The 27,348-nt window shown below is 41.3% G+C and overlaps 2 long non-coding RNA genes across 3 annotated transcripts in view; both read left to right on the plus strand.

The window, feature by feature from the left end:
- Positions 1 to 8,133, plus strand: part of LOC308570332 — a 56,422-nt gene extending 48,289 nt beyond the window's left edge. Inside the window, exon 3 of the long non-coding RNA XR_014001134.1 lies at positions 7,988 to 8,133. This is a non-coding gene — a long non-coding RNA (uncharacterized lncRNA). The remainder of the gene's footprint in view (positions 1 to 7,987) is intronic.
- Positions 8,134 to 13,931: 5,798 nt separating this feature from the next.
- Positions 13,932 to 27,348, plus strand: part of LOC308570313 — a 29,471-nt gene continuing 16,054 nt past the window's right edge. The window contains exons 1-4 of one of the 2 annotated variants that reach the window (XR_014001114.1): positions 13,932 to 14,055; positions 17,979 to 18,101; positions 20,801 to 20,896; positions 22,784 to 23,394. This is a non-coding gene — a long non-coding RNA (uncharacterized lncRNA). Of the gene's footprint in view, positions 14,056 to 17,978; positions 18,102 to 20,800; positions 20,897 to 22,783; positions 23,395 to 27,348 lie in introns of those variants that run through there. The other variant, XR_014001113.1, reaches the window with a different exon arrangement.

Consider the following 27,348-nt stretch of genomic DNA (forward strand, 5'->3'; position numbering starts at 1 on the left):
CCAGGCAATATAATATGCATATCTTGCTGCTTAATCTACCTAGAGCAAACTCTATAATTTTGATGCATACCCATGAAGCATAGGACGAAATCTCTCTGTATGTAGTTGGGTTTTAGAATAATCAGTTCTCAGACTGTGGTCTGCAAAGAGCTATTTGGTCACATGATTCTGGCTTTTCCTCTGGTTTCCAGCTGCTAAATTGCATTAGATTCCCTCTAAAAATACATTAAATACTTTCCAGCTATTACTTTGCACACAAGTAAGCAATTGGTGTAGGTGCCACAAGATTGTTATATGATAGTGAATGGGAGGGAATGTGGCTCATTAGTGCCTTATTAAGGTATGATCATATTATGGGAAAAGTTTGTTGATCCTCATTTTTAAACCATACTTAACAGCAGCAAATATAATGATGGTCTTAATATCAGTTTTGCAGTAAGAATAGAACAGATGAAATAATGAGGTTACTTATGGCTGTTCCTTGAAATTATTTACGACTGTTCTTTTAAAGTTGGCATACACTAGGAATTGTGGGGTTTTTTTTATAAGGATTCTGTGATTTAGCTTCCCCTGGAAAAGAAAGTATTTCATGTCTTAGGACAAAACAATTAATTAACTTTAAAATACATTGTTCTGTATTTACCACTTCTCAAGCTGGACTAAATACCGAGGGCAGTAACACCCTGTCCTGAAAATACAACTGAGTTTTCTAAATTAAATAAAAAAACTCGACCTGGTCTATTATTATTGGTGTCAAATTGTTTTGTGAAAGGCATGTCACAATTAACAAGACAGCCATTCAACCAAATTTATGGCTTTTATTCTTTTTAACCTAATGAAGGCTATAAAGTATGATCATGTACTACTCATAAAATAGTACCATATAACACTATTCAGTTTTGAGAAGAGCTTAAATTGTCATCTTTTTGTTGGACTAATGATCAAATATTGATATTTCTTCAATTCATACAAACTTATTGCATGGAGCTTGGTCAATATATTCTGATGTTCACACCAGGGATTTGGAAATCAATGTAGTTTTCCTGTTATTCTCTTATGATTAAATCAATTGAAGTTATTTACTCATAGCACAAAATATGCACAACTGCCAACCCTATGGCTTTTTTGAATTGCTTTCTTGCTACCATTGCCCTCTAATGAGAAGGTGCAGGTTCTCTTCAGGGGTTGACTAAACCTGCTCATGTATACCAGCAATTTGAGGTGCACAAATTGTTCGTTATTAAAGGCTACCAGTGTTCCCACCAAAATGCATCTTTATCATTTGCCACTGCATTAACATTGACAAAACAGAGTAATACTAAAACTCAGCAGTGTTGATCAGACAATGGCAAAATGACAGTCATAAGAGCTACAAGCATGGTTTATGACATGTCTGTGGCAATCTAGAGAGACCAGGAAAAACAATGGAAATATCAATTCCATTGAATAGTAAGGCAAGTCTTGGTGAAAAACCCTCATTTCAATCAGGTATGAAGCCGTTTAGGAAAATGGTAGAACACTTGAATTAACTCAGTTCTTACTGAAATAATGCGTTCTAAAAATTGGACTTTACAAACATAGGTTGATAGCTTAAGACTTCAGGGATTCTTACAAAATAAGCATCAATCTTTATAATATTGATCATTATCTTGCCAAAAAACTGTGGGTATATAGGACGGCACTGATGGAATCCTAATACTCTCAAATTGTTATTTTTAGAGGGGATATGATCAACAATGTTGTCTCCAATGCTGTAGAAGATATAGCACAAATAGGGCTTAAGTTTTAAATGGTTGAATAACTAGAGGAACCAACATACAGTATATTAAGCCATGGTGGGTTCATAACAGCCTGGGGAAACATGGGGTGGTGGATTGTTTTATAAAACTGTCTTTTAACTATCTGGATTTGTCTTAATTGTTAAACCACTGTAGGACTTGTAACTCTTTGAGGGGAATAGGGGTCTCCAAACAATGCTTAGCACCCTTAACACAAATTACAGTTCCCGGGAAGCCGTGACTGTTAAAGTGGTATAATAGTGCTTTAAATGAGGCTTAAGAATGTTCATGAGTAGGGAATTTGATTACCTGTGATATTTCCACATCTCTCAACTGGTCCCGAGACTGTGCTGAATCAACATATTGATTAAACGTATCCCAAATCTCAACCACAACAAAACACCTATGACCCACTATTCTGTTTTGTATGTGGATTGGCTTGTCTTTTGCCATAGTGGAAAGTGGTAAAGCTCATGTCCTGAGTTTTGACAGCTTGGTTTTTCAGAAGATGATAGATAGATAGATAGATAGATGATAGATAGTACTATATTTGTCCTAAATTTCAGCATTCTAGCTGGTAGAGATCTTCCCCAACAATTCTGATACTCCCAGATTGATTACATATCCTAGTCAACATGGGTCTTAAAAGTTAATGGTAAGGTCTTAAAAATCAATGCTAGCATGAACTAGACATCAATGGAGCAACTTCAAATTAGAGTACTATGACCTGAACTCTTAGAACCAACAGCAAGCACATGAGACTACAATACTCTGAATGTAGCAGAGTCTGCTAATAGAAATTCCCAAGGGAGCCATTCGGGGGAACTGTGGAAATTCCACCTAAGTTTAGTAAAATTATATTCCATTGCCAAAATATGAAGATATAAAGTCAAGAGAATGATACTATAACATTAAACAAATTGGAGTAATATTCTCTGTCAATAATCACAGTGCAAAACTGAATTTTCTATTTATCTATGCGATCCTGAGGTTTGTGTGGAGTAGTGGGCAACACCAAGCAAGCTAATTCATACAAATTAGTTATTCTTGAAAACATCTTACCATTTTATTCAGTTGTGAAAAGATGGGATAAGAGCAAATTGCTCCTCTCTTGTATACAGCATTCAGCTAATAGAATAGTTAATCAAATCCATGTTGATAGGTGTCAGAATCTCCCAGATATAATTAACAGCATATACCATATGACAGTGTACACACACCACACCACACCACGCCACACCACACACGGTTCCAAAAGCAGAGATTTGCACAGCATCTTAGGGTTGTATGTTTAAAACATTGTCTGTTTCAGCTGTGTGCAGGGGTGCCAACTTGAATGAAATATTGGTGTGCCAGGTAAGTCCCCCCCTCCTCACATGATGTGGGAAATGCACACCATTTGAATGTCAATGCCTATCAACATTGGGAGGGCCCAGCCCCCTCAAATATTTTATTGGGGGTCTGGAGGGACCCCGGCCCCTAAGAGTTGGCTCCTATGTTCTACAAGCCCAACCCTGGCCCCTCTTGGCTGCAGAACCAAAATGGGAAAGGAGAAGAAAGAGTGGAGGGGACGATCCATGTGGAGAGGCCTTGTAGCAACAATAGCTTGGGGTTGGTGGCATTTCTTTTAAAAACAAGTTATCTGCACAGAGGTAGCAAGGGAGATTTCTTACACCAGAGTCATTGGCCATTATGGAACACTGTCCAACCACAGAGTGCATGGATCTGCCTTCACAGTCTGAGGTGGCTGTGCCCCCGAGTGCCAGTTGCTGGAGGCCACAGAAGGGAAGAGTGGCCCTTGTCCTGCTTGCCAATTTCCTACTGGGACATCTGCTTGCCCACTAGGGGAGCATGATGCTAGACTGGTCCAGCAGGTTCTTCCTATGTTCTTAGAAGTTGTAGTCCAAAAGACCTGAAAGGTATGATGTTAGCTATGTGGGATGTAAACACAGGAGCAGTCAATGACAACATTCCTAGAGTGTACATGTTAGAACATGGGGAGGGATGTATGCCCAGCAAGCAGGTAAACTTCCTGGGGACGGACTTCCTCCGCATGTGACCAGAGGTGGGTGTGGCCTCACCTGTGCAGGTAATGACAAAAGCACAGGGCAGGCAGCCATCTCTCTCTCTCTGCCATTTTCCTTCGATGAGGAAGCATCTAAAGATGCCCTCTTGGCTCTCAGCCAAGAGAGGAGATAAGGTCTATCTTGCAACAAGATAGATTCTAAATATATGTAACCTTTTTAAGCCTGTCTGCCTTCTGGGATCATGTTGTGAACAGATTGTGAGTAAACTCTTTTATACTTTTATAAAGACTGTGTTGTGTCTTGTATTTTAAGAGGGAATAAAGGGGAAATTACCAGAGTAATTATTATAGAGGTTCTAGCGAACCTGTGCACACGTTACTGTTGCGAACTTAAAGGGGAATGTCTATAAACTCTGCTGATATTTTGGGAACTTGTTAGCACAAGTTGGATAAGGATATAATTAGTCAATATATCCTCTCCTGCACCCCAGAACATTCCCACAAGCTACCCCTGGCCTACATTACTGACAGGGAAGAATTGGCTTCTTTATTCCTTATTAATTATCTCCCTGCTTTTCTTTGGTGTGTGTGGGGGGAATGGACTTTCTGCGTTTCTCTCCCTTCTGGTTGGAAGGAGTGCGGATTTTCCACCAAAGCTCCTGCCATTGTACATTCAGTAATTCATTAATGACACACCTGAAAGGGCGGTTTCCTTCCCTCCCCTGTGAGGCTGAAGACTGCCAAGACTTCCAAGAACACCTCTAAAGCCTGGCCATCACTCAGCCTCTCATCTCATTACACACGCCAATAAAACTTATTGGCCGTCTCTCTCCACGAGCAATCTTGCTAATGGATATGGAGCCATGATTGCAAACAGCGTTTTGCATACAGGAAAGCTGGTTTTGCATGTATCTTGGCAAAACCTAATACAGTGGAAGCACGGGGTCGATCTTCTTCTTCTTCTTCTTCTTCTTCTTCTTCTTCTTCTTCTTCTTCTGTGATGTGACTGGCAGGCTGCTTGAGAAGCGAGGAAACGCTTCCGCCAGCCTGATTTCCTCATAAAGACAATAGCTTCCCCTGAAGGCTGTTTCCAGCTGTAGCCACTTGGAAGTACCCACATCAAGCATGTATCACACAGATCTGTCAGTTAGTTCTGGAGCCAGAAAATTGTTGTTTCAAATGTTACAGTACAGGAAAATCGCCTCTCTGCACTCGCTGCCAAAAAAATGACAGCTTAATTTATGCCATGCTGAAGCTACATTACAGAGCCATTGAGGCTGGCAGTTAAGTACACTCCATGCTCACATCTCTCTCCCCCCCTTATGCAAGTGCACTGGGGAGAGATACACAGGGGCTGTAATAGGGACAATTGGCTGCAGTGTTTTCCATGTCAGTGGAACTAAATACAGGTGAAATGGTTAGCAGCCATAAAATGATTTATTTATTTTTTTACCTTGTATGCAAAACGTGGCGTAGCAAGCATGTACATTCCCAAATAATTGGGAGAGATGTTTGGTGGAATTGGTATGCATGAAATAGACTATGGAGAGGTTTGTTCACGTCAAGTCCCCAGGTTTTATGTGGAGTGGGAAGGCGCCGTGATATTATCCATGCCTTTGAAAATTATTCTGTATCCTTGGTTCAAGACCTTCAGAACCTGGCCATGTTTACACTTTCTGAAATTAAAAAATCTGACAGCATTAAAGCACAGCCAAGTGTCAATATTTGTCATCAAGGTTTTCAGTAGGTATTAAAGATGCACACTCCAGTTTTGAAAGTGAACAACAAAATCCCATCCAATTATCCCCCAGGATGTATCGAAAGATTGTTATTGTATAGCTGAGGCCAAAGTGTAATCTCTTTAATACCAGAACAGCCATCAGCCACATATTTTGGCAAAGTGTTAATAGCAGAACTGGGGATTACCATGTGATATTCTTTTCCTCAGCTGCCAGGTTTATTTATATGAAACCTATAGTAATCCCCCACCCCCAAGGATTTCTTGATATTAAATAAAAAGCTGGAAAATGAGAAAGCAATTCACTTTTATGAATTCAGCAAGGACAAAAAAAAGAGAGAGAGACCAGAATTTTAGACCTTGTTTTATTCATTCTACTTCCTTTTTGCTTTTATGGCACATCTCCATTCTAATGCCAGCAGAAGTCTGATGCTTGTTTAAAATACGTCTGTAGATCTAAAGGAGCAGCTGTGTGAAAGAATATCAAGAAATGTGGGATTATAAATTAAAACTATTATTCAGAGTTAGGGTCCCATTGAACTAAATGGGACGTACTTTTGAGTAGACATGCATAGGATTGCACAGAGTGGTTTTGATTGAAGATACAATTGCAGGCATCAAGTTGATACATATAAATTAGCCGAGTTAAATTTATAAAAGAAAATGATAATGACAGCATGTTATATTATCTATTCATGCTAAAATCATTCTTACTGTTTATGCTGTTGATATGTTGTTGCACACCATCCCCAGTCTCCAAGCGAGGCAAGATTCCAGGGGTTCCAGGCACTAACCTAGTAATATTTTGGAACTGAAGTGCAATGGAGATGGTGGTATCTCTATGATACGTGGATTACCGTATTTTTCGCCCTATAGGACGCACCGTCCCATAAGGCGCACCTAGTTTTTTTGGGGGGAAATAAAGGAATTTTTTTTTATTTTGCCCCCAGGCACGGGGCTGGGGTGGGGGAAGCCCGAGCTTCCCCCAACCCCAGCCCCCAGAACAGGCAACTCTCCGCAAGTCGTGGGAGCCTGGCGCCGGGCTCCCGTGCCTTGCGGAGAGCTGCGCGAAGCCTGGAGATCAAGAGGGGTCGGTGTGCACCGACCCCTCTCGCTCTCCAGGCTTCAGCGAAAGCCTGCATTCACCCCATAGGACGCACACACATTTTCCCTTCATTTTTGGAGGGGAAAAAGTGCGTCCTATAGGGCGAAAAATATGGTATTTACACATATATACAACTTGAGTTGGTGATGGTGGGGTTCACAGCATTAACACCCCAATAGGGTCCTGCTTCTCCCATAACTGTAGCCTAGGATTCAAAGAGAAATGAAACATCATGCTCTGACCCTCTCTCCAGCTTGCTGCTTTTACCAATCAGCACCCTTCTTTTCTCTAAGTCACATCTCAGCCAACTCTCAACTCTGGATTTTGTTTTTCTAACTATCTCAGAGCTGGAGGAGGGGTTCCACTCAGTTGCTGTCTGGCACAGAGCCCTCGCCCCTTGTCTTTCTTAATAACTCATTACCTTCCCTTTGTTCTCTTAATGGCTCATCTCCCAGGCAATCTCCTGAACACAGAAAGCTGGGTCCAGGAATTAGAAGACTGGCATCCAGTTTAAATCTCCAAGTGGAATTTAGATAACTCTGCTTTCATCATTCTAACTGAGCATTCAGTTTTGGTCCTGAAGATGCAGAAGCAAAGGCCAAGACAACTTCAAGGATCTAGCTAGGCCAGATAACAATCCGTCTTGTAGTGGAAGACTGCCATTGACTACAAGCACAGGTGCCATCTGGCTAGCTGGCAGGGGTGGCAATGACATTAACTTAAGATCAGGTTTCACAGAGCAGGTGGCAAGAAGTATTTGTTACATGTGCTTCTGGCAAATCTGTTTTACCTGGACATTTGTTCATTGCTTTGTGTTGTCATTGGCTTTGGAACCAGTGTGGGTTATCCAACAGCTTCAAGAGAGGGGAAAGAAGACTGAATTACTTTGCTTCAACCCTTTTAAAGAATGGAGGCTATAATATATTTAGTGTCTCTAATGCAGGCATGTCCAAAGCCCGTTTTGGGGGCTTAATATGCGGTCCACCGGTTGGTTTAATCCAGACCCTAAAAAAAAAAGCCAATAACTTTGGGGTAAAATCATAAAAAAGCTCAACAACTTAAATCCTAAAAAAGGTCAACAATTTTGGTTGGCCCTCATGCATGTTCACTTCATCAAATATGGCCCTCTTTGAAAAAAGTTTGGGCACCCCTTCTCTAATGGGATAGCAAACGGGGATGCCAGACAATACATAGACAATCTTAGTGAATTCACATCAATGAAGCCTAATGTCATTCACACAAGGACCCTGCAGGAGTTTGCTCAGCGTACGTCAAAACATTAGCTATCGTACTTGTGTCGGTTCAAAAGATTGTTGTTTCTCCTTTTTTTAACTGACAAGGATGATCCTGGAAATTGCAGAGCCAATTAGCTTGACTGCTACAGTTCTTAAGAAGTTAGAACAGACAACAGGAGCGGTTGGTGAGGTGGGGCAGCAGCACTCCTCTGAGCTTCAGTCGCTTGCATCACTGCTGCATACCAGAATGGAATGAAGGTGAGGAGGTCAATCAGTAGCCATGAAGCTGCATGGTGCTGCCCTCTCTACCCCCTGCTTTCAACACCATGGTGTGACCCCAGCTGGTAAAGATGCGGATATCCTTGGTTACCTATCAACAGCCATATGTATTGTGTGCAACAGTAGCAAATGCCGACCATATCTGCTCAGTTGATTTCTGTTTCGGATACAGAAAAAATAAGTGAGCACCAGCAACATCTGTTTTCATCTGAATTTTCCAACATCCCTAGTAACAAAACACTTGTACTTGGGCAACACAAAAATCTGCCTTCCTGCTGGGTCAGAGTCAGACTATTAGTCCATCTAGCTCTCTCTTTTCCACTGTGACTGGCACCTACTCTGGGGTCTTCCATAACACCAGCTCCTTTGAGCTAGAAATTTGAGAGATGGAACCTGGGACATTCTGCATGCAAAGCATGAGCTCCACAGCTGAAGTACAGTCACTCCTCAAGTCTGGTGCTATTCAAATTATCTTATGCTTGAACCTTCCTTTTCATACCATTTTTTTCTTCTTCAGTGATTTATTACAGTTACTCTAGGCCTGGAGAGCAGAAGAGAAGCCAGCTTTAGCTTCTGTCACTGGCCAGGGGACCAAGGGCCACTGAGAGGTCGCAGCTGCTGCCTCCCAGGAAGAACATCAAGGCAAGTGGAAGACCAAGCTGCTCTGCTCCATCAGGAGCTGCAGGTCGTTTACTTCCCTCCTGCCCTGCCAGAAAGTGCACTTGTCTCCAACTTCCAGTTGCCATGGAACTACTGAGCTGAAGGGCAGAACGCTGTAGTTTCTGCTGTTGGTCAGGGCCAAGGGCAATTTGGAGGCTTTCCTCCACTTCTTCCCAGGAAGGACTTAATGGCAAGTGGGAGATCGGCCTGGCCCCATCGATCGGCCAGAGAAAGTGCAGCTCCAATCCCCTGCATCTCCAGATGTTGCTGTGAAAGACTCTTGCCTAAAGCCCTCAACAACTTGTCTACATATCTACAGTATATCTCAAGAACCCTTACTTCCCTGCCCAGTCACTGAGATCTTCTGCAGAGTCGCTATTGATGGTTGCCCATGACTCAGATGCACAGCCCATAGTCACTGGGAGCTGTTGGCCCAATTTTATCGAACTCCCATCTAGCTGAGGCCAGACAGGCCCCAAATTTGTTGAACTTCCAGCATCTACTGAAGGTTTTATTTTTCCTGCCTTTGAATTTTTTGCCCATTTTTATTTTAATTGTGCTATATCACATTCCTCGTACACTGCTTAGAGACGATTGTAAGCAAGCAGTTGATAGATGATAGATAGATAGATGATAGATAGATAGATGATAGATAGATAGATGATAGATAGCAAGCTCAGGAGAGCTACTGCCAGTTGATGTAGACATTATTGAACTAGGTAGTTCAATTGATCTATTCATGTCTTTCAGTGTTGCTTCTCCCTCCCTGCTAGAAAGAACATTCAGCTCCAGGTGCCAGTTGCCTGTAGAAATAAGGGGAAAGGATGTTCTCCCCCCCCTCCCCACATCCATCTGCCACAGGAGCAGGTGCCACCAGCCCCTATTCAAGTTAGAACACCAGCCGCCTCTGAACAAGATGTAAATGCCCACATATACTTACCAATTAGCCTTGGCCTGTGAGACCTCCCTTCCCTTTCTCTTCTGTTCTCCTTCCCACATGTGTCTGGTCTTTTAAAGTTCACAAGCCCAATGGTGGGGCTTGTCTGTCATTAAAAAAAGAGAGAGGGAGACTGCTATGAGCCACTTTGGGAGGCAATTGTCTGAAAAATTGGATTGAAATATAATAAACAAGTCTCTGTATTTCATATTCTAACAGTTCTTTGTGTTGGGTTTTAAAGTGGCTTGAGTCATCTTAAGACATAAGAAAACAAATTAAACCAAAACTCTAAATAGGCACAAATCACACAACTCAAGAATGCTGGGGAATGTAAAATTGTTATACATTTTGTTCAGGAATAAGACATCTATCCCTTGTATGTGACCCTTTTAAAAGCAGGAATGTTGTGAGCAATGTAAGTAGAGCTTACATTGTATCGACCAACTCTCACACTAATGGCGTCTTTGATCCTCTACATAAGAGAATGTGTGGCTGCAGGCCAGCAATAATAGCTAAAGAGAAACCTTTAAAGAGCCAGAAGCTTTTTCTTCTTTCTGTTTGTTTGGGTTTTTTTGGTCATGAAAATCAAACACGTAGCCAAAGGGCATCATAAATATATTTGATCACACTTCTGGGGGTTTCCAAATAGGGCGATTGGAAAGCCTCCCTTTGCGACAGTGCTAGTCCAGAATCAGATCAAATTGTTATAAAGCAGGCAATTAAACAGGAGGAAGGAATCCCTGCAAGAATTCCTGTGGATGATCCTTACCTAAGTGTGCTCATTCACAGAAGCTGAGGAAAAAGGTTTCTACTTCTCTTTGGTGGCAGTGAAGCAGTTGGAAAAGGAATCTTTGCAAACTATGCATATGACTTGACCTTAACTTTCCCAAGAGATGGGTTCTAGATACATTTCTGCTTCAAATGGGTGAGTATTTTCCTGCAAAATAAGGAACCCAGTAAAGAAGCTTTCCCCAAGGTTGGGGTGTCCTGCAGGTGTTTTAAACTACAATTCCCATCAGCCCCAGCCTAGAAGGCATTAGGCTGGTGGCGGCTGCAGTGGAATAAAGTATGTCATGCCTCCTTATCTGTGGCCTGTAAATTTCAGCCTTTAATTGGGAGAACTCCTTGGCAATTCACAGATAATTTTGGGGGGAGAAATTCAGTGTTGTGCTGTTACAAACCTTCTGTCAGCACAAATATAATTGACAGAACCATTTCCTGTCGCCCTCCCACTGCACACTGTTCTGGGGTTCTTCTGCCCCCACAGAGGTTATTTTGGGGTTTAGGGGGCAGGCAAGGAGAGGTGAGGGAGGAATCCCCACTGCGCTAATGGAATTCCTTGTGCTGGCTTCTGCTGCTAATAATAATAATAATAATAATAATAATAATAATAATAATAATAATAATTTATACCCCACTGACTGAAATCGAAAGGAATAGCAGAACATAAACATCCTGTGAACAGGACATGTGCAGACTCTGTGACTCCCAAAGCCTGCTCCCTTTTAAGGTGGAACGGAAATATCCCAACATTCCCCAGCCAAGACTGGGCTCAGGGCTGCTAACACCAGGTATAAAAAAAAATGATTAAAATACAACTTAAAATCAAGATTAAAATACAACATTAAAATGCAGCCTCATTTCATTTAGTTGAATCCAGCCCACTGTCTTAACTCTCAAAATAGAAAAGAGAACACCCTAGACATGTTTTTCATATTCCCCCACAATGGCACTGGATTATGTTGGCATTAGTTTGATTCCTGCATTGTTGCATAATAATACTGTATGTAGACAGAATGTGGCCTGGGATAGCTCAGATGGTAGAGCATGAGACTCTTAATCTCAGGTTGTGGGTTTGAGCCACAAATTGGTCAAAAGATTCCTGCTTTGCAGGGGATTGGACTCAATGACCTTCACAGTCTCTTCCAACTCTACAATTCTATGATTCTATGCCACGGACTAAAATAAAATATCTGGACCTGCTTGACAAAGATGCCGAGACCCTATGTTCTGAGGAAAGCAATCGAAGTAAGGCATATCACATATTTATTTGTTTTGGGCAGAACAAGTTCTGCTGATGCAAGAATTATTCAGGAAGCACAGGAATGATATCGTAAATGGAGGATGAAATAAACAGTTTGTGGATTGTGGCTCTTCTGTTTCAAGTAATGAGTTCATTTGGTCAATTCATGACTTTAAAAAATGCCACCACTGTACACATAGGACGTTATTCAGAGAAAGTTACATTTAAGTCCTTTTGAAACCAGTGGAACTTGATGGATTAAGTGGAAACCTTGATGATAAGAGGAAAACATGAGAGACCTAGGATGGCTTCTAAATATATTTATGCTAATAAAATACTAAGAAGTGACAAAGCAGGCTCTAATGGCTGACACAGTATCAAACTGCTCATACTAAATTTGTAACAAGCTCCATCCTTGCTTCAAATCCTGGTTAGGGGAAACCCTTGTTGGCATTAACCTTGGTCTGCAGTCATACCAAGCAGCAATGGACAAGGCAATCGGAAAAGAGGATAATTTGTACTTGAAAGGTCAGTGGCTGGGAGAAAGATACATACAGTCCCATGACCCAATCCTAATACTTTAACCCTGGTGCAGAAGTATTGCCTCAGCCTTCTGTATCTACTAGTCCATGGCAAATAGAAGGGGAAGAAATGGAGGCAGTGAGAGATTTTACTTTCTTAGGCTCCATGATCACTGCAGATGGTGACAGCAGTCACGAAATTAAAAGATGCCTGCTTGTTGGAAGAAAAGCGATGACAAACCTAGACAGCATCTTTAAAAGCAGCTTGCCGACAAAAGTCTGTATAGTTAAACTATGGTTTTCCCAGTAGTGATGTATGGAAGTGAGAGCTGGACCATAAAGAAGGCTGATTGCCGAAGAATTGATGCTTTTGAATTATGGTGCTGGAGGAGACTCTTGAGAGACCCATGGACTGCAAGAAGATCAAACCTATCCATTCTGAAGGAAATCAGCCCTGAGTGCTCACTGGAAGGACAGATCCTGAAGCTGAGGCTCCAGTACTTTGGCCACCTCATGAGAAGAGAAGACTCCCTGGAAAAGACCCTGATGTTGGGAAAGATGGAGGGCACAAGGAGAAGCGGACGACAGAGGACGAGATGGTTGGACAGTGTTCTCGAAGCTACTAACATGAGTTTGACCAAACTGTGGGAGGCAGTGGAAAACAAGAGTGCCTGGCGTGCTCTGCTCCATGGGGTCACGAAGAGTCGGACATGACTAAAAGACTAAACAACAACAAAACACACAAACACAAAGACAAGTGAGAATCACCAGTTCAGTGCCAAACAAAGAAGATAATCCAGTTATGCTATAGAAATCGTATTTATTCTGAAATGCCAATACACCTTGAGCTCTTGCCCCCCACCTTTTTTGTCAATCAGGGAATGAAAAACTCATACTAAGGAGGATAGTGTGTAATATTAGTGTCAAATTTTAGCTGGGTGTTTTATATTTTTAAAGGTTAACCTAATCACAGACATTATGAGGTGTGGAATAAAATACCAACATAAATGTTCTGGAACTCCTGTTTTCGATGGTGTTATTAGATTCAATATTGTTGGAGGATTCCCCACCCCTGGCAGGTTTTGACTTCGCATAATAACTCTTTAGACATATGACCTACTGAATGCTGTGGCCTGGTGTACTCTAATCAAAACATGTTAGTCACATGAATATTTGTGAAACATACAGATGACAGCTTCAGTGTATGCATTCAGGATGAACTATCTCTTCAAATGAATGACATCAATGTAATCTCTCCAGATTCAGCAAACTATAAGTCATGTCAGCTGGGTTCCACCAACTTTACAGGACTGTAAGACCTTAATCAATCTCACAGTCATGTTTTTAATCCAAAATGTTTAACCTTGCCCATTTACAATGTCATGCCTTGAAACTCGCATAGCAATACAGACTCATTTCCTTTCTTGGAAATTGACCTTAATAATTTTTGTACTTGCTGACTCATAAAGAATATTATAGTCCAGATACAGCACATACTAACAGCTTTCTCGCATACAATACTATTTAAATTGACCAAAATAGAACCACAAGTTGTTGTTGTTGTTTTAAAAAAATCTGTTTGTGCTGAAAACTGTAACTCAGAATTTAATCTCTCTAGATCTGATCATTACAGAGGCTGTGGCAATATTCTTTCAAGCATATACTAAACAGATATAAGTCCTGGTGACCTCAAAGGGATTTTTCTGAAGAAGAGTATGGAGGATTGCAGGCTGAGTGTTTGATCCACAGAAACGTAAGACTATAAATATAAAGTAATGGCAAACAGAAAAAAAGAGGCAGAAGGAAATGCTGGGACTTGATGTGGGAGCTTCTGGGCTTGTGTGCATTTGCCTCGTATGGTGAGTTGCTGAATTTCATGTTCTGGCTTTTGCCCGGGCACTAACCTCACCCATCCAGCTTGGCCAGTAGACCTTCCTTGACATAGACTGAGAGGGCTTCTGAATAAGCTGCAAGGCTTCAGTTTGTTGGAACCACACATTTAACCCAACAATATTTTGTCCAAAAGCAATATGCTGAATGCTGCTGGTTTAATAGAAGGTCATTATTAAAAAATAATAGTGATCAGAAAACAACCCCGATCCTATGCAAAAGTAGAATATTTTATTAAATCCATGAAATCCAGCACATTCATCCATTTGACAGCAGCCTGTAGCTTGCTTCTCGGTGCTAAAGAATGTTTCCGTGCTTGTTGGTGCTGACGGGAAGAAGGCTAACGAGAAAAAGAGTGATTGTGACAAGCAATTATGTCACCTATGTGAATGGCTTAATTTTCTAAATTAGCCACTTTGATAATTATGACATCTCATTTGTCTTTTAATTCCATGAGCTCTGAAGTTTACCTTTGAATCCCCCCCCCAAATCAGATAAGAGCCTTTGATAAGCCAAGGGTCTATTATGTGACTGGAGAGTGGGGGGAGAGAAACCCCTCACATTTCAGTCTGATTGGATCTGCTCATCTGCTCGAGCCAGAGCAAATAACACCCTTGACAAGAGCTCTCACTCCTTGTGTGCGCACTAACTAGCCAGAATGAAAGCGGAGAAGTTTGCTAAGCAAATTAATAACATAAACAGGACTGGGGGGGTGCTGTCTAGCCTGCTTAAGAGTGAAGGCAAACAAACTGTTCTCAAGGACTTTTATAGCCACTTTCAGCAGCCTTTAGTGTGCTGGCAATTAGCATGTTAATTACATTTTCCTCTCACTCAATTAAAGCATTTCTAAGATTCACTAGCAAATGGAAATCTGCCTTGTTTTAATTATTTTTATTAGGTGTTGCCAGTTTGTATTTATTAAATTACATCTGGAAGTTAATGTTTAAAAGATTCTACCAGTGATGAAGTATATACTACAGTTCTTGCTCTGTTTTCTCCTGGCACCAGAGATACTAGGCTTGTTCATGCATTATACTGAATACAGGTACAATATGAGCTGTCTCTACAAATTTATTGTGTGCATTTATTGTGTACACAGACTGTAGATTCGTTGAGCATCGCATGTGAATAACTGAACAAGTGTACAGCTCCACTGTTGTGTAAAGATGTTGACACTCCTATTGTTAACTATAATTAGAACACCAAGGTGCATTTTTTGATAATTGCAACAGTCTGTAAGTACCTGCCACCCATTGTCTAGTGTTACATCGGTCTGAAATGCTATACTGTTAGGATTAGGCCAAAATTTACTTACAGTGACAAAAATACCAGCCATCCATCTTCAAGAATAGTTCTGAGTAACTTGAACGACTGACTGCTTCTAGGGCTGCTGGAGCCGATTTTTTTTTTAAAAAGATGCTATCGTAACATGGCTCATCTATCATATTGTTGTTGCTGTTGTTGTTGTTGTTAGTAATAATAATACAGGTACCTTGGTTTTCAAATGTAATAAGTTCTGGAAGACCGTTCAACTTCCAAAACATTCAAAAACTGAAAATTCAATATGGAAGCCTCAAAACATATGGAAAACTCAAACAGGAAGCTGCCTCGGAAGTTAAAAAATGGAAGCATTTACTTATTTCCAGGTTTTCGACTTTCAAAAACTGAAATGTTTGGCTTCTGAGACGCTAAAAAACTGTAATAAGTTATTAAATTTCTATACTGTTCTTCATCTGAGGATCACAGGGCGGTAAAAAATATGAAAACACAAAAATACATAACATCTGTTGGCCTTAGTCTGTCTTGGCAGACAATGCAGGGGTGTTCCTTTGGGGGTCAAACCATTGGAGCATTGCAGCGTCTGCTGTGGCTGTAGAGATGTTTTATTTCAGGTGGGACAGATGAAGGTGTTTGGTTTTGCTGCTACAGGTGCACCATGTCAATGCTTCTCTCTGCACTCCCCCAAGCAGTCATTCCTCCTCTGGATGCTGCTGTGGATTCATGACCTATTTGTCACCAGGCACTGCGATAATCTGCAAGGGATTCCCATACGGCAGGGTCAATGTTGCCAGCCTTCATGTCACATTTGCAGACATCTTTGTAACCCAGAGTTGGTCACCTTCCTTTCTGTGTACATGGCCAAACCAGTGTAGAGACAGAAGTGTGAACATGCTGGGAATGTGGGCTTTGGAGAGCACATATTTGTTTGAGACTCTGTGCCCAGAATCTTCCTGATGCAGCACATATGGAATGGATTGAGGTGTTGCTCCTGGCGGGTGTAAGTTGCTCACAACTCACTTCCATAAAGCAGTGTGCTCAACACATGAGCCTGGTAGACCTTCATCTTGGTATTGGTCATTAGTATCACATTCTCCCATACTGTTTTGGAGAGGTGAGGCATTGCCGTAGCTGCCTTGCCAATACATTTGTCCATACTCTGCCTGTTTTGGAAGAGCTGGATGTTCCTTCTTCCCCCGATGAGCTGAGGAGCACCATCAACCTTCAGGCATGTGAGAAAGCCCCAGGACAGGACAGAATCCCAATAAAAGTTGGAGCAAGAACAAAGTCCTGTTTCACACTGCTTTTTATACTGCCCAGGAATGCGGGGGGTGCTGTGGTCTAAACCACTGAGCCTCTTGGGCTTGCTGATCAGAAGGTCAGCAGTTCGAATTCCCGTGATGGGGTGAGCTCCCATTGCTCTGTCCCAGCTCCTGCCAACCTAGCAGTTTGAAAGCACACCAGTGCAAGTAGATAGGTAAATGGTGTTTCTGTGCACTCTGCCACTCATCACAGTGTCCTGTTGTGCCAGAAGGGGTTTAGTCATGCTGGCCACATGACCTGGAAAGCTGTCTGTGGACAAATGCTGGCTCCCTCAGCCTGAAAGCGAGATGAGCACTGCACCCCATAGTCACCTTTGACTGGACTTAACTGTCCAGGGGTCCTTTACTTTTATCTTTTTTACCTTACCACTGCCCATGCTGGTGATGTTGCCTGCATTGCTTCCACTGTTCCAGCAGTTCCACCAGCTTGTAGTACTGATCACAAGTTACACCTGTTGAAACTCCCTCTTCTACACAGATATTAAAGTTTCAGAAACTTTGCCCTGTTTATCATTTGAACATCCTCATTTATGCCCCAGAACCATAAATGCCAGTAAGTCTTCTGAAAAATTCATCCTAAATTTGATGAGGCTGTATAACCCCCAGATCAACACAGAATTCCACCTCAGTCAAATTCTACATCAGTTCCAATGGATTCATCTCCCAGTACCTAAAAATCACCTCAAAGTCACAGCAATCTAATTGAATGTCAGAAGTGATGTTCTAGTTGCTCCCCATGTTTCAGTGCGTGTGTGTGTGTTTTTTTCTATGTCTTTTCTCTTTCCCCTTCATGAAGGGATGGAGTAAACAGCTGGAGTCTCATAAGAGGGCTGATTGATTGTTGAAGTACCCAGATGGCAAACTCCACAAAACACTGCTGTGGCAATGTTTGTTGTTTATTTATTTATTTTATTGCTGCTCCCTCGGCTGATGCCTTTGCAAGAGCCGAGCAATAACTTCCTGGCTATGCTCCATTTGAATAACCTTGTCACATAACAGGGTCGCTTGGGTCTCAAAGTATATCACATCGTCGTCATTATAATAAAGAATTTGCTACCTGAAATTTAGTTGTGATCATGTGAAAAATTCAGACTCTATAATCTTCATGGGATGTTTTGACGGAGGAGATACAGCAAAGAATAGTTTTTCCTTTTAAGATACTCAGCCGTTTTATGTATTTATTCAGATCTGGAAAGAAAAGACAGCATCAGACAAACAAAGGGAGACAACTTTCGATATATCCAAACTTTCAAGGGTAACTTTACACTGATTTTCTAATTTACAATATTCACAACATCTCTGAAGCAGGGTGAGTGTGCAAATACTTGAGGTTTTCATTAAACAGAATAACTGAGAAACAGTTAACAATGAGAATGTACAAGGAACCTGGAAGTGTTGAATTGGCCTGATAATTCTCTATGGAAATCTATTGCTTAGAGCTGGGAAATGGTGGTTATGTTCTCATTAATATGTTTCTGATGTTCAATTAGCACCAAACTTAAAATATATGATATTAATGGAAACAACCCAGCACAGAACTCAATGGTTCTTGAATGTGCTATTGAAGCCCTCATCTCTAATGCTGTCCTACAATTTCTTGAAAGTTTTTTCCCCCCTACTGTTAAAAATGCTGGTGTTTTTCTGCTTCATTCGCAGGGTGCTTTAGACTTTCTTTAGAATTTTGGTGGGTGCAGAAATGAACTTACTTATCATAGCAAGGTGGCTGAGGGTGACATGCATGGTTTTCTTTCCATTAAACCTTTCTCGGGTGCTCTGAGGTGCTCTGCCTGGCTGTCCAGGATTGTTGTTGTTGTTGTTTAGTCGTTTAGTTGTGTCCGACTCTTCGTGACCCCACGGACCAGAGCATGCCAGGCACTCCTGTCTTCCACTGCCTCCCACAGTTTGGTCAAACTCATGCTGGCAGCTTCGAGAACACTATCCAACCATCTCGTCCTCATCTGAAAAAGTCCCATGGGAGGAATTACCCATGTCTTCCCCCAGGGTTATAACTTAAGCATGGAAAACTGACTAGCAAATGTGTGAGATCCATAGCTGTCAACTTTTCCCTTTTCTTGCGAGGAATCCTATTTGGAATAAGGGAATTTCCCTTTAAAAATGGGAAACGTTGACAGCTATGATGAGATCATCAGTACACTTGCTGGTTTTGTTTCAAATAAGTTCTTCTACAATTTTTTAGTAAAAAAATTCAACTGATTCTTTTAAAATTAAAAATATTGCGCTTTGTAAAATAACAGTGAACAGCTGAGGGCCACAGTAGACAGTGTCCTTGGGTTTTCAGGAAGCACAGGTGCCTGGGAAACTTGCAGAGTACGGACCACTGGAGAGATTCTTGATAGAACGCAAAAAGGACAAACAAACACCCTAAGTAAAAACACATCAAAAGCAAAACCACCCACATCCCACCCATGAGAATTTCTCCATAATTTTACTTGTACTTTGAGCATTTTCAAATGCAATTTATTTTCTTGGCAGAGGATGGCCAAGGAGATAAATGACAAAAAATATTTCAGCACATCACCAGAAGAGACATTTCCTTCTGCGAGAAAGAATAGGGTGAATTCCATTTGGTGCTTCTCATCTGCAATGTTTATAAGTGCTTGTGTTGAAAATAATAGCTAAAAGAAAGAAAAGTAAGCCTGTTGCCTTATTAATCACCTTTTTTTGGTCAAACAACAGTTAAAAGAAATCAATTAATCTAACCAATGAATCAGTTAAAGGGTTCAGTCCTGATGAAAAGCCACCTGGTTATTTGTTATTGCTGAATTTTCCATTTTAAATTACAGATTATCACCCTTAGCATATTCATCATCATTTTAAAAGAGGTTATTAGTATTCTCATTTCACAGCTGTGGAACTGAGGCTGGGAGAGAGAGTACTCTGCCATGGCGGAATTAAGATTTGAATGCCATTCTCTCAGATTCAAAGAGAATCTTGAATTCAGGCAGCATTTCACAGACCGTCCTGCGGTCGTGAGATCCTATGCTAGAGTCCCCACCACATCCTAGACCCTGCAGCTGGCTTGCTCAGGCCAGGCTTGGAAGTGGTAGGGGTGGGTTTCTAGTACCATTATTATTATTATTATTATTATTATTATTATTATTATTAGGCATCTTTTCACAGCACAATGTTCAGGGCTTACATAGCTGAGGGTTGGGGGCTGGTCAGGGGCTGGGATGGACTTTAGACTGCAGCCTAATAGGCTTTATACTGTCATAGAATTGTAGAGTTGGAAGGGAGCCTGAGGGGATCATCTAGTCCAGGCATGGCCCAACTTGGCCCTCCAGCTGTTTTGAGACTACAATTCCCATCATCCCTGACCACTGGTCCTGTTAGCTAGGAATGATGGGAGTTGTAGTCCCAAAACAGCTGGAGGGCCAAAGTTGGCCATGCCTGGTTATTTTAGTCCAACCCCCTACAATGCAGGAATATGCATCTGTCAAATTCAGGAACTGAACCTGCTACCTTGGCATTATCAGCGCCATGCTCTAGCCAGCTGAGCTATCCAGGCTCAATCATATTTGATCATCATGATAAGCAAGTCTTTTCAGATTTCAGGAAACTGTAAAATCACACCTTTACACCTCTTCCCCTGCAGAGGAAATAAATAATAAACTTTCTATTTATTTTATTTTTTTGGAAGGGGGGCAAGGAAATAAAAATGGCTTTCCTCCCATGGTGTTCCAGTCACCTTTATAAATTGTGACTCTGATACTGTCAAGGTGAAATATCCGTAAACATGCGCAAGTCTCTTCCCCATTCACTGCTGCACTGTGTCAGATACCTTGAAAGCATATGTAAGAAAGAACTGGGGAATATCTCTGCTGCTGAATAGGTTTCTGCAGAGATAACTGTTGATCTTTATGGACTATTGGCTTATGAAAGCGTTTCACCACAACTGCAAATGTCTTGTTAAACAGATCAGATTAGGCCTCTAATATCTGTTTTTGCGTTTACATAATAATAAAACTTAATTCCTCCCTCTTTTAGGGCATCTTAGACACGAGGAAGATTTGGGCATGCCATTTTTTCTTTCTTTCTGAAACTCACTTGAGTGCCTGATGCAGAAGATGAATAATCTGCCAGGTAATGCCAATGTATTAACAATGCTGATGAGGCTGTCATGTCCATTCTGCAAAGCAGGAACAAAAGAAAAATGCTGGCACCCTTGCTGCTGAAATATCAGCTTAGTTAAAGGTTTCATGACAAACCATTTGTCTTTTACCCTTACTCCATGGCCTTGCCAGCAATTTTCAGACGTCTGCCAAAATGAAAATGTGGCAGCTGCCAACGACAGGGACTTTTATACATGACATTTTTGCGGGGTGGGCTGGGGGTACATGTGTGTTAGACAGGGGTGCTTTCCCCCTTGTTTTTCTTTCCTTTAAAAAAATATATATCTTGCTGTAAGGGCTTTTGCAGAGCCTTAAAATAAAAAAGGACTTTCATTTAAAACAGTTACTTGGTGCTAATGGATTTGTTTCCACTTTTTTTCTTTTCAGTGACCTACTGTTTGGCTTATTCTTTGTTCTGCTTTCCCCCTTGTTCATCAACACCATACATTTAATGCATATTTATACCACTTTAACAGCAATGGCTTCCCCTCAAACAATGCTGCGCAGTTCTCCCTAAGAGCTAACTCCCCCCAGCACCCTTAATGAACTACAGTTCCCAGAATTCTTTAGGGGGGGAAGCCAGAACTATTAAGGTAGTACAATGTGCATTAAATGCATGGTGTAGATGTGTCTCTCTCTGTCCGCAGTTCTCCACTCCACCCCCAACAGGTATAATGATGTTTCTTCTTTGGGATATATACAGTGCAATCCTTTACATGTCTATTCAGAAGTAAGACCCAATGGGTTTATACCCGGTATCAGCCCCGCTGAGAGCCAACTCATTGAAATGAATGAACATTATTTGCAGTGAATCTACTCTTGATACACCACAGGTTATGGGGCTCACTCCCAGCTAAGTAGTTATAGGACTGTAGTCTCAGTAATCAGACCTTCCTTTCCCCCAGGGACTTGTGAAGTGGCTTGCAGTGAGGCTTTTAAAGCAACACTAAATATATATATATATATAAATCAAGTAAAAGAACATTGTTCGGTTAGCTGCTGCAATCTTATTTGTATCCCATCTTTTTACATTGACACATATTCTAGGTGGCATGCAGAATGATAATAATAATAAAACAATTTTAGCATGTTAACAGTAGCAGGAATGACAGCTCCGAGGCTGGATCTAGACGCGTCAAAGAAATGTTTCAGGAAAACACGTTGTAAACTTTGTATGAGAACTCCACAGCGCCATCTGTGTTATAATGCATATACAACACATATAAAACACTTTTCTCATATTTACGGGACTGCCTCTCCTGGTATGCCCCACAAAGGACCTTAAGGACCATGAATAACCATAGTTTAGAGATCCTGGGCCCTAAGGAAGTCAGACTATCCTCCACCAGAGCCAGGGCCTTTTCAGTGATGGCTCCGACCTGGTGGAATGCTCTGTCCCATGAGACTAGGGCCCTTCAGGATTTAACCTCCTTCTGTTGGGCATGTAAGACAGAACTGTTCCACCTGGCCTTTAATTTGAATTCAGCCTGATCTTTTGTTTTCCTTCTCTTCCCTCCCCCTCCCCTTTTATGAAGATTACCCGCTCTGAGACCCCACAGCTAATTCTCCCCTGGCCTCCTTGCTGGCCCAAGTAGGACCAATTCACCCAGCTAGCCCTGGGGATTATCTAATGCTTATTTCCCTTAATCTGATTTCTGAATTTCTGAATTTTATTTTTATTCATGTTTTTATACTGTATTTTATGCTGCTTTTACAATTAAGTGTTTTAAATTTGTTGTTAGCCGCCCTGAGCCTGGTTTTTGAATCGGGAAGGGCAGGGTATAATTTTATTATTATTATTATTATTATTATTATTATTATTATTATTATTATTATTATTTCCCTTTTTCTAATCTAGCCGAGTCCTGAGATACCACATAAGCCCAGCAAGCATAAGATACATAGTGATATGATGGCTCCTGCTAAAGAAATGTGACTGAAATAAAGCAAGACCTTGCTTTGAAAACAAAGAAGGGGCCAACTGACATTTCTGAACAATCACCAGAAAGAGCCCTATGTACAGTACCAGACACTTCAGACGTCTAAATGGGATGTTTTCAGGGCCAGCCCAGGACATTTTGTTGCTTGAGGCAAAGGAGAAGATGATGTTTCCCTTCCTTCCATGTGCAGCTGCTGAATGGTTGAACCTCACTTCACCACCAGCAAAGGGACAGAATTCTCCAGCACACCTGGAGGCAGTAGGTTAGCAGAAGGAGCGAGGAGTAGGCTGCCTTGCATATAACTTGGTCTAACTCTGCTCTTCAGCAACAGCCAGCTTAGGTGGCCACCTCACTCTGCTTAATGGTAGACTTGGCCCTAGGTAGTACCAGAATGCAACCTATGGCTGCATTGTAGCATTGGACAATTGCACCACTGTTTTAAATACAGTTTCTAAACGTAAAACAGCACATTCAAAAACAAATTTCCTATTGCATGTACTGAGCTGTCCCTGGTGTTATAGTGTAGAAACTTTGCATTCTTGGTGGACATCGTCACTGTCCGTATATGCATTCATAAGCATTTGTTTTTGTTTTAAACAAATAGATTTCAAAAAGTTTGGTGTACTGCTCAGCAAAAGCTTCTGCATAACTTTGTTATGGTCTCTGTCCAAGCCTCTCTGTTATGGGTATTTGAACGAGTTAGAATGAGAGCCTATTATCATACAAATGAAACATATTTTAAAAACGTATTAGTTGATGACTTTTTACCCTATCTGCAGCAACCAAAACAGATTATCTAGATTTGCCAGCTGCTCAGCATTTAATGGCAGGTCTTTATTTTAACAGTTCACCTACTATACTCATGTGCAATTGAACATATCTCCCATCTACTGTTCTTGCCAACTCTGTCTCCAGCAATTATCCTGTTCTAGTACAGCAGTACAGCGCACTTGCCAGCGCTGTGAAATTTGCAGGTGGTAGCTATAAAGCACTGCTTCTTACTCATCTATCTGTAAGGCACCCTGTGGTGGCAAGAGACTGTGATGGCTCTGATATTGTTCGTAGTGAAGGCCATGCCACGAGCTTGGGCAGGAGAAGTGCTGTATCCATTTCCCATTGATCCAAATAACTGGCTGTGCATATTTTGCCTATTTTATTTTATGTATGGAAACGGATAATGGCGCTGCCACATGCAGATGTAAGGTACTGTACTGTAAAACTGAAATGCTGATGGGATTTAGGGGGTGTTTCTTTCCTTAAAGGATACTAATGGAGGCAACGTGATTGATGGGTGTCAAGCTGCACTTGTGAATTTGGAGTTAAAATATGCATCTTTGCAATGAATTGGCGCCTCTTGAGAAAAATATTTAGAAGGCATTGTTTGCTACGGTGCTATCGCCATACCAGTTCATCTGAGCAGTATGTAACTGTCAGGGAACTGACATCGGAGCGAGAGGCGAAGGGGAGGCTCCCAGATGGTGCTGGCGAAGGACCCAGCAGCAGGGGGAGAAACAGCTCAGTAGAGGGGGAAGCCAATCAGCGCAACACTGGGAATAAAGGGAGGCAGACAGGGGAAGTGGAGGGAGGGCTCCAGGACTCTTCACTGGACATCAGTGAGGAGAGCCCAGGTCCTCCGCTACCCACGCCTTCCCTGCGCAGAAGACTCCCGCGCAGTGAGAGGAGGAGGAGACTGGGTGTCAAACAACTTTTATGTTGGAAGAGGTTCAAGAAATGCCCACTGACGGATTCTGCCAGTGACTGAGGCAGCCACCATGAGAAGGGGCTGTGCAGTCAGCAAGTTTTAACAAGGTAAATTAGCCGAGAAAGGCACCAGTTTACGCACGAGTAACTCATACCCATTACAGTAACTTACTGCTCAGAAAACCGTCACATATTAGGTATTCCAATGGCCATGAGCGCCTTATGCAAAATCTACTTCTATAACCTCACATGACTGAACAGTCACATCCTCTCTCTCTCTCTCTCTCTCTCTCTCTCTCTCTCTCTCTCTCTCTCTCTCTCCAGTATTGTCACATGCCAGTCCAGTTCATGTCCATCAAACCTGAGATACATGCATTTAAATCAGTTCAGTTGGACTAAACCCATAGCCAATATATGTGCTCTATATAGAGCTTCCTAATTCCTTTTCTTTTCTAAGTCTGGAAAAGTGCTGGGTGTAATATGGGCTAACTAACCAATTGCTTCATATCCTAGGCTGGCTACTGGTATATATTATTCATCCATGCCCACCTCCTCCTTAATTTACACATTCACAATTCTTTTTCTTGTAATATAATCAAGTTTGAAGTATTATCGTCTGAGCAGCAGGATATACTAAAAAATCCATTGCAGGAAATGGTCTCTCTCAGTTAATTACATCATGGTGGGGCCAAAGTCCGGCTAGAGACCTACCGTATTAGACTGTAGACTTGTCAGGCTCCAGTAAACCATTGTAGAAAGACAGAATCTTTTTTATGTACGTGACTATAGCAGCAAGAATACTTATCGCAAAGTATTGGAAGACTCAAGATCTACCCACTCTGGAAGAATGGCAGATGAAGGTGATAGACTATATGGGACTGGCTGAAATGACCGGCAGAATTCGTGATCAGGGGAAAGAGACGGCGGAAGAAGATTGGAAGAAATTCAAAGTTTATCTTAAGAAATATTGTAAAATTAATGAGTGCTAAAATGTCGAGATCTTAGGGAAAAAGGGGTTTACAGCTGAAAAAGACTAAGTAAAGAAAAGAATAAGGGAAAAATCCGATAAAATCAAGTGTTAGGATTTGCTGAAATAGTTTTGGAAATTGGGATGTAGAAAGGGGAGGTATGGGGAAGTCGACGAAGTAAGGTTTAAGGGGGGGGAAAGGGTATGAAATTATACATGTTTGTTTGTTTGTTTGTGTTTATAAAAATTTTGTAAAACCAATAAAAAACTTTTTTTAAAAAATAAACCATTGTAATGAGCTCATATTGTAGAAATTTCTTGTCTTCTTGGTTCCTGAGCTTCCCAGTTAGTTTTGCCATTTTGGCATAGCCCATCAACTTTATTTGCCATTCTTCTCTGGTCAGGGCTGTCTCTCATTTCATACATGAACTATTTCCTCTGGTCTTTTGGGATCATGGTACCTATAATTCCTAATAAAAATGCTTCTAGTTTTTTAACAAGTTATTTTAAACTTTTTTTTCATTTCATTATATATCATTTCCCATAAATTTTAAAGTTATATTACAGTTCCACCACATATGATAAAAGGTACCTTCTTTTTCCTTACATTTCCAGCATATATTGATACTTATTCTATACATTTTTGCCAGGGTCAAATACCACTGGTACATCATTTTCATATAATATTCTTTCAATAAAGAACATGCCGTAAATTTCAGTATTTTCCATAGCCTCTCCCAGTCTGTCATTTGTATATTATAAAAAAATTCCTTCCAGTAGCACCTTAGAGACCAACTAAGTTTGTTATTGCATGCACACTTCTTCAGATACATTTTTTTTTTAAATTATATTTTGTTTCGACTACAGCAGACAAACACGGCTACCTACCTGTAACTATCTGTATATTATGTCCCACATCTTTCGCCCATTGTATCATCACAGCTTTGCTCCCATTCCAAGGTGGCACCACTGACTGCTCCCCACTGAAATGGCCACCCGGGGCTCCAGGAGGGAGGGCAAGAAGTGGTGGTGCAGTTGACGGAGGACAGTGAACCCTCTTAAGCCTTGGGGCCATTGCTAGAATCTGTGATGGAATCATTGATCAATAATGGACCTCTCCAGATAGTTCTTTGGAGACAGAGTGTTGGAAAGGCTTATTTCAGAAGGATCTCATCCTTATCAGCTTCGTTTTGCATTGCCAGAGGCTGTGCTTGACCTTTCGGCGCTTTGAAATGTGATGCGTTTCGTATTGCAGAATATCCCTTCCTGTGAGCTGTGATTAAAGTGTCTTTGAAGTCGCCAGCTTTGGTCGGATATTTCCTCCCTTGAACGAAAACAAACAAAAAGTGTCCACAAGCCTCTGCTGCAGTTTCATAGATATGTGTAGCAAGTGCATTCTGCATAATATAATTTACAAGTCAGCTAAGTGGAAGGAGTTTAGCAGCCACAGTTACAGTTATGGCCAGCATAACACAGAGTATTAGGGGCATTACCAGTGCTGGATTTAGGTCTGAGGAGGCCCTAAGCTACTGAAGGTAATGGGGCCCTTTATATGTCCAGCTGTCCTTTGTCAACAACAAATTGTCACTGTTTTTTTGTCTTGAATATATGGTAATTTATGGACCTAATAGGTATCTAAAGCCATAATGGGATCAACATAAATAAATGATGTATTACATGAATTCAATCAGTAGGCGTAAGACTCATACCCATAGTCTATACTGCCTGATCATCAGTCTACAAGCACTCTTTAATATTAGAAAACAGGTACAACAACTTGACCTACATTCAACTGTGCTACACTGCAGTCTGCAG

Source organism: Podarcis bocagei, assembly GCF_964188305.1.
Source record: "Podarcis bocagei genome assembly, chromosome: 12".
NCBI classification, from domain to species: Eukaryota; Metazoa; Chordata; class Lepidosauria; order Squamata; family Lacertidae; genus Podarcis; species Podarcis bocagei.